Below are 12,139 nucleotides of genomic sequence, written 5' to 3' on the forward strand. Positions count from 1 at the left end.
TATTTCATACCCTGTATATCATCTGACTATTTATTTACTCAAACACATAATGCATAAAAGACAGAGCAGCACATGTTTTAATGTTGAAGCTCTTTAATCATACTGGACCATCAAACCTCAGCATCCAACATACTGTGGCTTCATTTCTCTCTCGTGGTTTTCATGATCTCCCACAGTAACTCAAAGTGTCTCCGAGCCTCCAACATCAGTGTCCACAGTTCATAAAGTTTTGCTCCAGACGCTCAGCGTCTTGTTAGAGCTGAACATACGCAGTCTAAACCCAGAGGTCACTTGTTGGTTGGAGTTGTTTGCTGGTGAAGTCGGCCTTGATGCTCCGCTCTCTTCTTGCTGTCTGGCTCCACATAAACATCAGAGGCGATTTGTGCCGCTTCGCTGATTCTGTTAATATCTGAGAGAGCAGCAGACGTGTTTGTACTTCAGATGGTCCAGTTTCTGCACCTGTGTGAGCGGTATACATGTCACCTGGTCCTGATGCATCCACCCTCCTTCTGTGTGATCACCAGAGAGCAGCAGGCAGTCAGAGATTCTCTCTGAGCTCAGTTTTCTCCTCCAGGACCAGCAGCTTTGTGAGTTTTAGGGTCATTGGGCCTCCTCAGGGACACAAAGCTAACTATTAGCCCTGTTTCTCTGGAGGACAGAGCTCACCTTCAGTTTATCTGAGCCACTGGGGACAAAGTGAGAGCAGGGTCAAGGAACCAGCAGAGGTGGCTGAGAGTAAAATAATAAATGAATGATGAAAAAAGCAAACAGAATTATGTTTAAATCTGTCTCAGTCTGGCTCTTTCATCAGCCCAGATGGAGGCTGCCAAGCTGTTAAATGATGCCTCGTTCGTCTCTCGCTGGCAGCAGCCTTCATGCTGAGAAACACACAGATTAGCTGTCACACAAACACACAAACGCACACAATTTCATCAGATCACTGGACTCATTAGCCTCTGTTTGTGCCGTACATAGACAGAAACATGTTGCCTGAGTGTTGTGCTCCTGGATCGTGAGGACTTTTAAAGCCGTCAGCGTCGGTGGCTCTCAGGCTCAGTGACACTGTGAGACTCTAAATATAGAAGTGGTTGGATCGCAGCCACACAAAGCTCCGCTGACTGTATCGATCACTGGATACTTTCTTTTACTGGGAACCATTTAAAATGTCCTCGGGGAAAACAAATGACTGTAACTGTCAAACTGCAAACACACGAGAGGCTCGTTGTCTCTAAGAAGCTTTTTATAATCTCTTTACTCTCCCCTCTGCTTTTCATAATTACCTCAAAACACATCGACAAGTACAAACTGGAAGGTTAAGGTTCTTTATTTGTTTCATTTCCTCATTTTCTTTTTCATTTTGTGTGTTTTTTCAGCTTCCAGAGGCACCAACACAGTCTCCAGTCATCACTGCGCCAGATTCATCCTTGAACATGTTATTATGTGTTTTCTGGTCATTTAGCTGCCGACCTTTTCCCCGCCTCCCTCTAATGATCCATGTGTTCCCCACACAGACGTCCTCACCTGAGGCTGCTCTGCACAGCTCTGCTGGAATCTCAATTAAATGTGTCTCCTCAGTTGGATGTTTACCAAAGCTATGAGGCTGAGTGCCGTGCTGGAGGACTCAAAGTTCTCAGTGAAATGAAGGATTTTTATATTGTTTAGCTGCTTGTTGTCTCATTAAAACTACTGGATGAGGTTTGGAAATGAAACAAGTAGAAATGGAGGCACGTTCAGAAACCTTTACTCATGTATGTCTCAGACTAAAGTGTGGTGGAGAGATCCTGCAGGGTCACAGCAGCTGTCTGTGTTTCACTGTGTGTGTGTGTGTATGTGTGTGTGTGTGTGTGTGCCGTCCACACACTGTCAGTTATTCTCTCATGGGTCGTTTATTGATATCACGCTCGTCTTCTTTGCCTCCATCACTCTGCAGGAGCAGATTGAGAGCTGAATTGGCTGTTTTACCACAAATTCATATTTCAGTATTCAGTCATTATTCTGCAGTTGTTTGAAATATTTTACTGATTTCATTACTTTAACAAAAAGTCAATGATCCATTTGCTTTCCACTGGTGAAGCAGCTTTGATTTCTTCACCCAGCAGCTGTAATAAGATCACTGAACATTCACACTTTAATCTGACAGTAATTAGCTCATAACTGGCTGAATGTCATAACATCCTGAGAAGACGAGCTCTTGTAGCGTGAGACTTTTCTCTGTGTAAAAGGTCAGACCTCTCTCTCTCTTTCTCTCTCTCTCTCTCTCTGTTTCAAAGATAATATCAAGCATCCTGCTGTTTTTAACTGGATCAGAAAGAATGTTATTTCTGAGTTTTTCTGTTTCTAGATGTAGTGTTTGTTGGTCGTTATCTGCCGGTCATCACATGAAGGCTTCCGAAAGTTAAATCTGAAGGTTTTCTTATTGTTTAAAATGCACTTTAAAAATTCATGAAACACAAAACACAATCCAAAGATTTGTGTCTCCTCCAGCAGCATCAATTTTAGTTTGACTGACAAGTCTTTTAATTTGAAAATGTTTTCTGAACTTTTGTTGAAGTGATGTCGGCAGTGTTTTTGCACCTTTTCCCAACTCATTATATTTTCATTCAAAAACGTTTTTTCTGTCATTCTCTTTTGAGAAAGTCTTTTGGTCTTGTTCTCACACCAAATGTCTGAGCGTGTCGTCGGGTCCGGGGACAAAGTGAGAGCTGCTAATGTGCTCATTAATCTCTGATTGCTCGGAGGGTCTCAGTTCTGAGCACAGAGCAGAAATGTCAGAGCGGCCGTGATCACTGTGAGCCAGGTTAGATAAATCACATGAATCATTCCTGCTTCTGTCACATTCTCATCTTCAGTTTTACACCTCAGTCTCTGTGCAGCGTTCACACACTTCCTGTTCATCTGAGCCTGAACTCTGAGCTGTCCATCATCTCAGATCAGAATCAGAAGCAGATGCGGCGGTCATTTACAAAGATATTGTAGCTGGATATAATTTCCACTTGATGTGAGTTCTGCGTAAATTGCAGTTGGAACATTTCAGGCTTTGGTGGAGTCACAAAACATGTCATTGCATCGCTGATGAATCTTTTAATCAGTGATGATCTGCTGATAAAACTCATGTGTCAGTTCAGTCTTGGAGCACTTCTTTTCTGGCCTCTCAGGATCCACAACAGACACAAACTCCTGCATGTTGTCGAGGCAGTGACTGCCGTCTGACAGCAGGAGAGTTTAAAAGCAGGCGGAGACAGTCGGGTGGAGGAGACGGAGGCTGTGGAGTCGGAACAGTGGAGTTTCTAATGACTTACTGAATAACAAGCGTGTCTGAACACACCTGGAGCAGCTGCCAGTCAAACCAGCTGCAGCAGCCGTCACTGTCATTTCAACACTAACACACACACACGACTTGTTGGTGAGTTGTGTGTTACACAACAGACTGTTTATTAACTGAGCAGTTAACAGATGACATCACTGCTCAGACAGATCAGTCGTACATGTTAATGGTCATCACTGTTGTTTTGATATAATTGAAGGAACAGACAGCTGCTGTAGACTTACTGGACTTTATCATGCTTATAATAGCTTCATGTGTGCTGTAAATGGCGAGCAGTGTTTCAGTGTGTGTTATACAGTGTCGGGGCTCAGTCGTGGTCACTGAGGCCTGTCTGTAGCTGTGATCTGGTTCACTGGAGGGAGAATCTCTGAGGGTCACACAATTATTATTATTGTTTGCCTCTTTGTCTCAGTTCAGTAATACAGATGTGTTTCCATCTGGAAGAGTCACTTTGTTCCGTCCTACATTGTTTTTTTTTTTCTCTGTCTCAGTCTCTCTCCCTCCTCTTCCTCATCTTCTTCACTGTTTGTTGAACTACCTGCTCCGTCAGAGGTGATCTTTCTCTCCACCCATCTGTCTCGAGTTCCCAGCCCCGCTCTGTCTGCACCACACGGGGGGAGACAGAACAAGCTGAGCCCCTTTTGACTCTGCAGGCTTCACCATTCATCTCCATCTGTCCCAACACACAAAACACACGTTCACACTCTCTTCCAAGGCCTCGGCTGCGTCGGCATGAGAGTACAGCCTCTCCCTTTCTACCCGAGGAGAAGAGACTCCGGGTTCTCTGTGTTTCTGACACATGTTGTGTCTCCATCCTCAGCTCTCTGCTCTGAGTTTAGACTCTCACATCTCAGATCAGACTCAGAGGAAGTGCTCACCGCGCTTCAGATGGACACTCACCAAACACTGACCCACATCACAATGTTTGTGTACCACAGTCTGCTACTGATATGACCACATCAGATCATATGATCCTGCTGTTATGTTTTAAGTGTTTAATATCAATATTATTGTGTGATGTTAAAACTCACTGCAGCACGAGTCGCCGATGTCCAGTCCAGTGTGACGTTATTGTTTAGAACATATAATGTTTCTGCTGGGACAGTTTTATGAGTTCAGCTCCTTTAAATATTTATCACATCGCAGCATGAAGAGAAAGTGAGTTCAAAGGAGGATCGTGCTAATTGGAACAAATGTGTTTTCTCTGCCTGCGAGACAGAAGAGACCTCAGTGAACAGAGCGCTGACTGAAACTCAGATGGTAACATCTCGTTAGATCTCTAATAAAGAAAAGACTTTTATGATGGAGTTGAAGGGAAACATCTCATTGTTCAGAACAGTATCACTGTTTAATCTGTCCTGATTCACCAACCAGCATCACATTGACTCTGAAAGTTTCCACATGTATAGATTAGTTATATATGAACATCCTGACAGTCAGTCTGCATCAACATCATCTGACTCAACATTTTAACACCACGTCCCACTGAGTGAGTTAACTTGCAGTTTATCTCCTGAATAATTCATTGACTTCACAGCACATGCACTGTGACTCCCACACATGAGGCCTGTTTAATGGACCCCAGGGACAGTATTACAGAGAGACTCCACAGAGGAGAATACGTGGTCATTCAGAGACAAGGTCAAACATGTTGTTAGAAAGCAGATAACGTATCTTTTTAAAAAGCTAATACATATTAGATCTATGAGTGCATGAGTCAGAATAAGCACCATTTAAATTGTTTTACCTCCATCAGGAATCATAAAGTAAAAAACAAGATGAAAAAAGCAAAAGCATCAAACATTAATAAATGCTTGAGTTAATAATTCAGGAGGGATGTGGCCTCATCTGTGTCCTGCAGCTCAGTTCACAGCTCATTTCATGCACACGTCTCTGTGCTGCTTGGAAACTAAAAGACACGTTGTTTGATGAGGTGCTGCAGCCCTTCCTGACTGCTGGGTGAAGAGCAGCAGCCCTCGCCCAAAGCAGCACGCCTTCACTTTCACCTGGCACGTTTCTTCTTCTCCTCTCTGTGGAGGCAGAGCGATGAGGTCCTGCCATAAATGACAGCTGGGATAGTAGCCAGCACCATCAAGGCAGAAAGGCAGACACCATCATTCAGCCGTCCTCTCCTTCCTAAAAGCCTTTGTGCCTAAAAATACAGAGCTGTCCTCCTGCTTCCTGCTCACTCATGTGCCCAAGGCAGACTAGATGACGCCTCCACCCAAAACCCCACTTTTGGTGTCTCACTGCTCTGTCAAATTGTTTTCACAGATGAGATCAAACCTGATGACTCTGACTGGATCTCTGAGCACAGACATGTTAAATTATGAAGTCACATGTAGAGGAATAAAACTCTGTGTCCTCATAAGAATGTAAAAAAAAAAAAAAAAAAAAAAAAAGTCCTCAATGATTTATTTTACTGCTCTTTTGATTATTGGTCCTGGAAAGCGTCTGAACCTTCAGGACCAAGTGAAGTACACACTGCAGGCTTCACTTATCTCCTGTAGCCTCCTGCACAGACCCACAGACCCTTAAAGACTCCATCATGAAGATCAATATAACAGAGTCCCCACAAGGTGAAATAATGCCTCGTCTGTTTCCGGGACGTGCTCACGCTGATGTCACTGAAACCATTACAGTATCCTGATCTGGCATCTTTAAATGTCCTTCTGTTAAATGTCAACTCACGCAGCCTCAGAGACAGATATCAGTCTCAGCACCGAGCCTCGTCACGTCCCTTTCTCCAGCAGTGACAGGTCCGAGAGACGTGGTGTGACTCCTGCTGCTGGGGACGAGGCGGATCAGAACCTTTGACAGCTGATTAGATCAGAGCTTCAGGGTGTGTACAGGAGCTTGTTTGTGTCTCTTGATGGAAACACACAGCTGAATGAAGGTTTTAACTCCAGCAGGGCGGATCTATCGTCGTGGACAAAGAGGAGGGTCGGTTCAGTTCTTCGTCACAGTTCACCAGGTTTAACAGCTCCCTCCTCGCTGTCACCGATCAGCTGGAAGAGTTTGTGTGTGTCGGCTGGACAAAGCTTTGTGGTGGATGAGGCTGTGTGCTGCAGCAGGGTGTGTTACTGTAATACACACTGAGTCCTTTATTATGAAGCACACACAGCCGTCCATGCATATTGTCTCTTACATCACACCGATGTGTTTCTGCAGATGAGTTACATGCACTCACTGCGTTCACAGACGTTCATTCTGGTCAGTAGACGATACATAATTCTTTATTATCTGTCTGACAGAGATGATGGAGACAGATTTATTCAGACGTCGTCAGATTTAAGCTCCACAGCTTCAGCCTGTTTGTAAAGTGAGTGAGGATTGATTTCTCTGTGGAGGAGAATAGATTGAATATTTGGGCGGTGATAGATGTGATCACTGCACTTTATGAGATGCCTGTTTGTGCAGTTTTAAATCACAAGATTTGCAGTGAAAAAAAACAGCAGAAGACGAGCGGTCGTCAGTACAGAATCCTTTAACAGGTGTTTGAACGTACAGTAACTGTTAAATGAAGCTGACAGCTGGAAAAATCAAATGTGTGTGGAGAACATTTTCAGACAGTGGATGTCAGGACTTTACAGCAGAAGTTCCTGATCATGTGTAGACGACTGGCTCAGCTGTAAGACTGTCTCCAAAGAGTGTTTAAAGGACAGCTGGTGGATTCAGTCGATTCTTCCGTCTCTCTCTTTGTGTCCTTTCACACAGTGAAAGTGAATCAGCAACACAAATTGTATTCTTCCTGTTCACGAGCCAAGCGGATCTTGTTTGTGGAGAGGCGGGTGGCTGTTAGGGAGATTTAATGGCTCTAATGTTGACTTCGATGATGTGATTTGTCAGAGATATAACTGAAACACTACGAGGAGCCATTAAACTAAACTGTGGTGTAGCTTTTGTCTTTATGGGCGATGAAGGTGAACGCAGAGGATGGATCATGACGGGAGCAGTCCAGGTTAATCACTTTCACTGAACTGCTGTACAGCGACAGGCGACAGACTCAGAGGAGAAACTAAACTCAGGTTGTAACCAGCTGGAAGATTTCTCATGTCTCAGTGTAGTGAAGCTGTCAAACAGCCTGCAGCCTGTGGAAACTGTGCTCACTGTAACAGTGACAATATGACACACATGTTACTGCACATTACATCACACAAACAGTGAGCTGATTTTTCAGTGAACAATAGTCTGTTGTTCATTGATTACAGTGTTAATTTCCTTCCTTGTGGACATGGACTTTTCCATATCAGTGTTGCTCACAGTGACCAGGACAGTTTCTACATCGTTCATCAGGAGTTTGAACCGAAAGTTCTCATGTTTTAGCCTCATGGAGCTGAATACAGTTCTGTTGGCTCATTAACTCTCATCTGTGATCCTCTGAGTGTCACATTAAACCCAGTGTGATGCATTATAGTCATTTCACTTATAACATAACAAGTATCATGTTTGTCCTGATTCAGTTGCCTCTGTGTGAAGAATCATCAAACAGCAGCAAACCACATCAACATATATTTCACTTCTACTCTAACACGTATTTTTGTAACTTTTCCAGAGTATCTTTGGCTTTGATCTGAACCTCAGCTGGTACTTTAGAAACACAGATGAGGAGAGAGATATCCACAGACTGAGGTGTGTGTGTGTGTGTGTGTGTGTGTGTGTGTGTGTGTGTGTGTGTGTGTGATGATATCTCCACAGTGAAAAAGTCTCTCGTCCTGACTTTCTTCCTGCAGCAGTTAGTGTGAGGAGAGAACCACTGCTGGCTGTTTGATCTGGTTCCTCATCTTCCTCCTCCTGGCTCGTCTGCATGTTAAAGCCTCAGGCTGGAGTCCTGCCGGCTCTCCCTCACCTCATATACACTGACACTGATCTGTATGTTGGAGAGGGTTGTAGAGCTTCTGATTAACTCTTCATCTTTGTGGTCATTAACATGAACACATGTAGCTGAATTATTCAAACAAGCTCACATTATCTGTTCCTCTCTCCAGTACTAATGACTACAGTGATGATGTATTTGATTCAAACAGCCACAGACTCTGGATCAGCCTCACAGTAGATTTGAGCTCATGCAACGTCTCTGAGCTTTAGAAGAAAAACGTAGAGGCCATCTTGAGATGAGAACAGCTGTGATGCAAGATGATATGTATGCTGCAGTGAAACACATGAAATGAGAGAAGGAAGCAAAACAGATGAACTGTGCCGGATTTATTCAATATGCTCGACCACCCTCACGTGGTCAAGCTGAGATATCGTTCTCTGAGTTCAGTCACCTTCACAAAACCTCCAGAAAAACCTTTGTTGGCAGAAAATGAGCTGCTTCATCACTCGGCCTGGTGACTTGTTTAGAGAGAAGACTGAAGAATTGATCACATAACTCACTCACTGTTCAGACTGTTGACACTCATGTTCTCATGAAGCCTCTGAGCCCTCGTCACTCTTTATCATTTATCTTGATCAGTTAGCAGTAATGTGCCGGCTCCAGCCAGTTGTGGATTTGATGATAAAAACACATGAATATCTTCACATCCCAGATAACACCTCATACTCATCCTTTGCCAAACGCTGCTGCACTTTTTATTTTGTCCTCTCTGTCTTTCCTCACACTCTGCCTGTAACATCCTCCAGACAGGTTTCATATCTCTCTCCATCTGTTTCCCTCGAGACTCTGCTCAGGTAGAAGAGCTTCTGCATCCACAAACAGCCTCACACACATTCACTCTCACACACACACACACACACACACACACAAATTCACACTCACACAGAGGTTCATGTGTGAAGAGAAATAGAAGAAACACATTTCAGTGCAGAGCGGTGTCAGTGGGCTTCTCCTCATCACTCCGCTCTCTCTTTGCTTCATCCTTCTGACACTTTTGGTGGATGGTGTGATCTTTCCTGTTGCTCTGTTTCTGTGTGAAGTGTTTGTCTCTTTATTTAAAGGATCATTTCACGGGCCACTCTCGTTGTTCATCCTCAAGCAAAAGACAAATAGATAATCTGCAGCTGATGATGAATCCCTTCTATAAACTCCGTCTTTTGGTCTCTTCTCTGAATCCCACTGAGCGTTACACATCAGTGTCTTCAGACTCCATCTGCTACGTCCTTTTCACCTCATGTCAACCTGACCTCAGGCCAGCCTCTCTCAAGCTGCCATGCCAGGCAGAGCTGGCACACACACACTGTCTCAGCCTGGCACAGATGAGATCCTGTCAGCCTCTGTTACTACAGGAGACGTCAGATCATCACTAAATCAGCTAATGACGAAAGACACAGAGAGAGATGAGTTTTCAGCAGCTGGACTGAGCTGCAGCAGAAGCTCTGCTACATGCTGATGTGAAGCTAAATGGTCATTTTGCTGTTTAAAGTCCACATGTGTATAAATCTGTATCTCTGATCTCTTCTGTATGTTTTTCATGCTCCTACTTGTAACATCAGTTTTCTTCCTCTGAAGCATTTTAAAAACACTGCTGCTTCATGTTCAGCCTGGATGAGCTCTGTATCTCTCCTCTCTCCATGTTGTTGCTTCATTTCATAAGTTCAGAGTGTCTCTTGATACTGTTGCACCTCTGAAAGTTAAAATATGAGCTGCCAAAACACACCTTCAGATGATTTAAGAGGACAGGGTGCTGATGGAGGAGGTTAAAGCTGACACTGTATCATCTGGGAGGAGAAGTTGTAAAATTTAACCAGGCAGTGTGTGAGGAAGATGTTTTTACTGCAGTGACTTGAAGCTGATCATGAGTTTGTATATGTTTTAATTGCATTTTTCTTTTTTCTCCGTCTTCTGTTTTTTCTCTCCGGAACTCATTGTGAATCTTCTTCTGTGGATCCTGAAATGCAGGTAAGACATGATCAGTTCTTCTACAGATGAAGTGTGACAGTTCACACACAGGTGTGTCTGTGTGCTGTGTGTCACTGTGTGGTCGAGTGATGGGAGGATACTTGTATTAAGAGGATTTCCTACATCAGTTGGTTGATGCAGGTGGAGATTCACAGGCTGTTACGTGGTGGGAGTGGTGTGTGTGACGTGTGTGTGAATTGAATGCAGTGTGTTTTTACCGTCCTTGAAAAGCAGAAGCTGTTATGCTGCATATATTTGAATTGGGGCACTGCTGAAATACACATATCACCAGATTACATTGGTATTACAACACTCCTGTGCTCATAATGTAGTGAGGTGATAACTCTCCCTGTGGAGTGAATCTGACTGACAGAACAGACTTTAAAGAGGATGTAAAGCAGAAAGCAGCTCTGTAGTTTTGTCACAGTTCTTCCTCCCTGTGTCTCTTTGTCTTTGTAAACTCGAGGACAGATGTCGTGACTCATCAGACCGACCTCTGTAGTGATGCAGCAGACACACACACACACACACACACACACAAGTGGGCCGACACTTCAGCTCTGTGAGCAAGTGCTTTGTAATGTGGGCTCCAGATGAGACAGAGCGAGACAGAAGTGCACTGTCAGCAGTGTCTTTACACACAATCAGGGGATCTTAACTCGTCCAGTGTATTCTCATCTTGCTCAGAACAAGCAGGAGAAATCATTCCAGCCTCTCCACGTTTTCTCCAAATGAAACACACACTATTGACTTCAGCTTCATGGAGCTCTGTGCTGTCAGCAAACCTGAAGCACTTCAGAGAAGCCACATGTTGTGTTTGGATCCCAGACGCACTAAAGAACTGTCTGAGCATTGTGTAGTGAAGCCAAGCTAATGAAGAGCCAGGCATTAGACTGAGCCTGATGTTTTCTATTGGCCACATCCAGCCAGACATTACCGTCAGTATTTCACCTGTCACTGTATTTACTCAGTGTGCAGAGCTCAGCCAGCTGAACAGGTCCTGCATGTGTACGTCCTGCACACTGTCCCTCATCTGTCACTGAATGTAGGTCAGACTTTTACTGGAGTTCTCACAACACAAACAATCCATATAATCAAATACACCAACATGTTTCCTCCTCCAACAACTCCAGTCATGAGCTCCTCCTCAGAAATGAAACTTTTACAGTCAGACAGTTTTCTCACCAACGTTCATCTGGAGGACAGAAACACTGTGAGCTGGACGTTAATTATAAATGAAGACACCTGGAGGTCAGCAGCTCTCAGCCTGGTGTTCAGTAGAAGACGTGAGCACACTGCATTAATGTGAACCTTCTCTCTAATGAGGGAGTGTGATGAGGAGCGCTTGTTTTCCCTCCAGTCATCAGATTGTGATCACAGAAGTGTAAAATCCTGAGGAACTGCCTGTAATCAGAGATTTTACTGGACTGGTAGCTTTGCTGCAGGACTTGTCCTGTCATGGCGACTGTCTGCGTTTGAAGCTTTAATCTTTTGTAGAAAGTATTCTGACACTGTGATCTGTTACCTGCCCTCCATGAGGTGAGTCATTATGAAACTACCTACTGCTCAGCGTGTACCTAAATGATGACACATCATGGCTTTAACATCACAGATTGTCCTCGGGACACCATGAGCACATAAATATGTAAAAGTGAGCCCACACATATAAGTGACTTTCTCCAGAGAAATCGGCTCGACTCTCTCTGAACTGCAGCAGATACTCGAGGCAGAGGAACTCTATAAATCCTGTATTAGCTCTGTGGCACTGAGGGGAGATCACTCTGGCGAACAAACGTTCATCCATCATCAATTTGTGCCGTGTCATGTATTAACAATGGTGGGAGTGATATGTCACTGATCATATTCAGGTTGTTGGTCAAAGGTGACCAACTTCAGTGATTCAGTCTCAGAGCTTGTGTCAGTCTTCATCATGAGATCACATATTTAATATAAAAGCAGAGTGCTGACTCTTC

This window comes from Acanthopagrus latus, chromosome 2 (assembly GCF_904848185.1).
Source record: "Acanthopagrus latus isolate v.2019 chromosome 2, fAcaLat1.1, whole genome shotgun sequence".
Classification (NCBI taxonomy): domain Eukaryota; kingdom Metazoa; phylum Chordata; class Actinopteri; order Spariformes; family Sparidae; genus Acanthopagrus; species Acanthopagrus latus.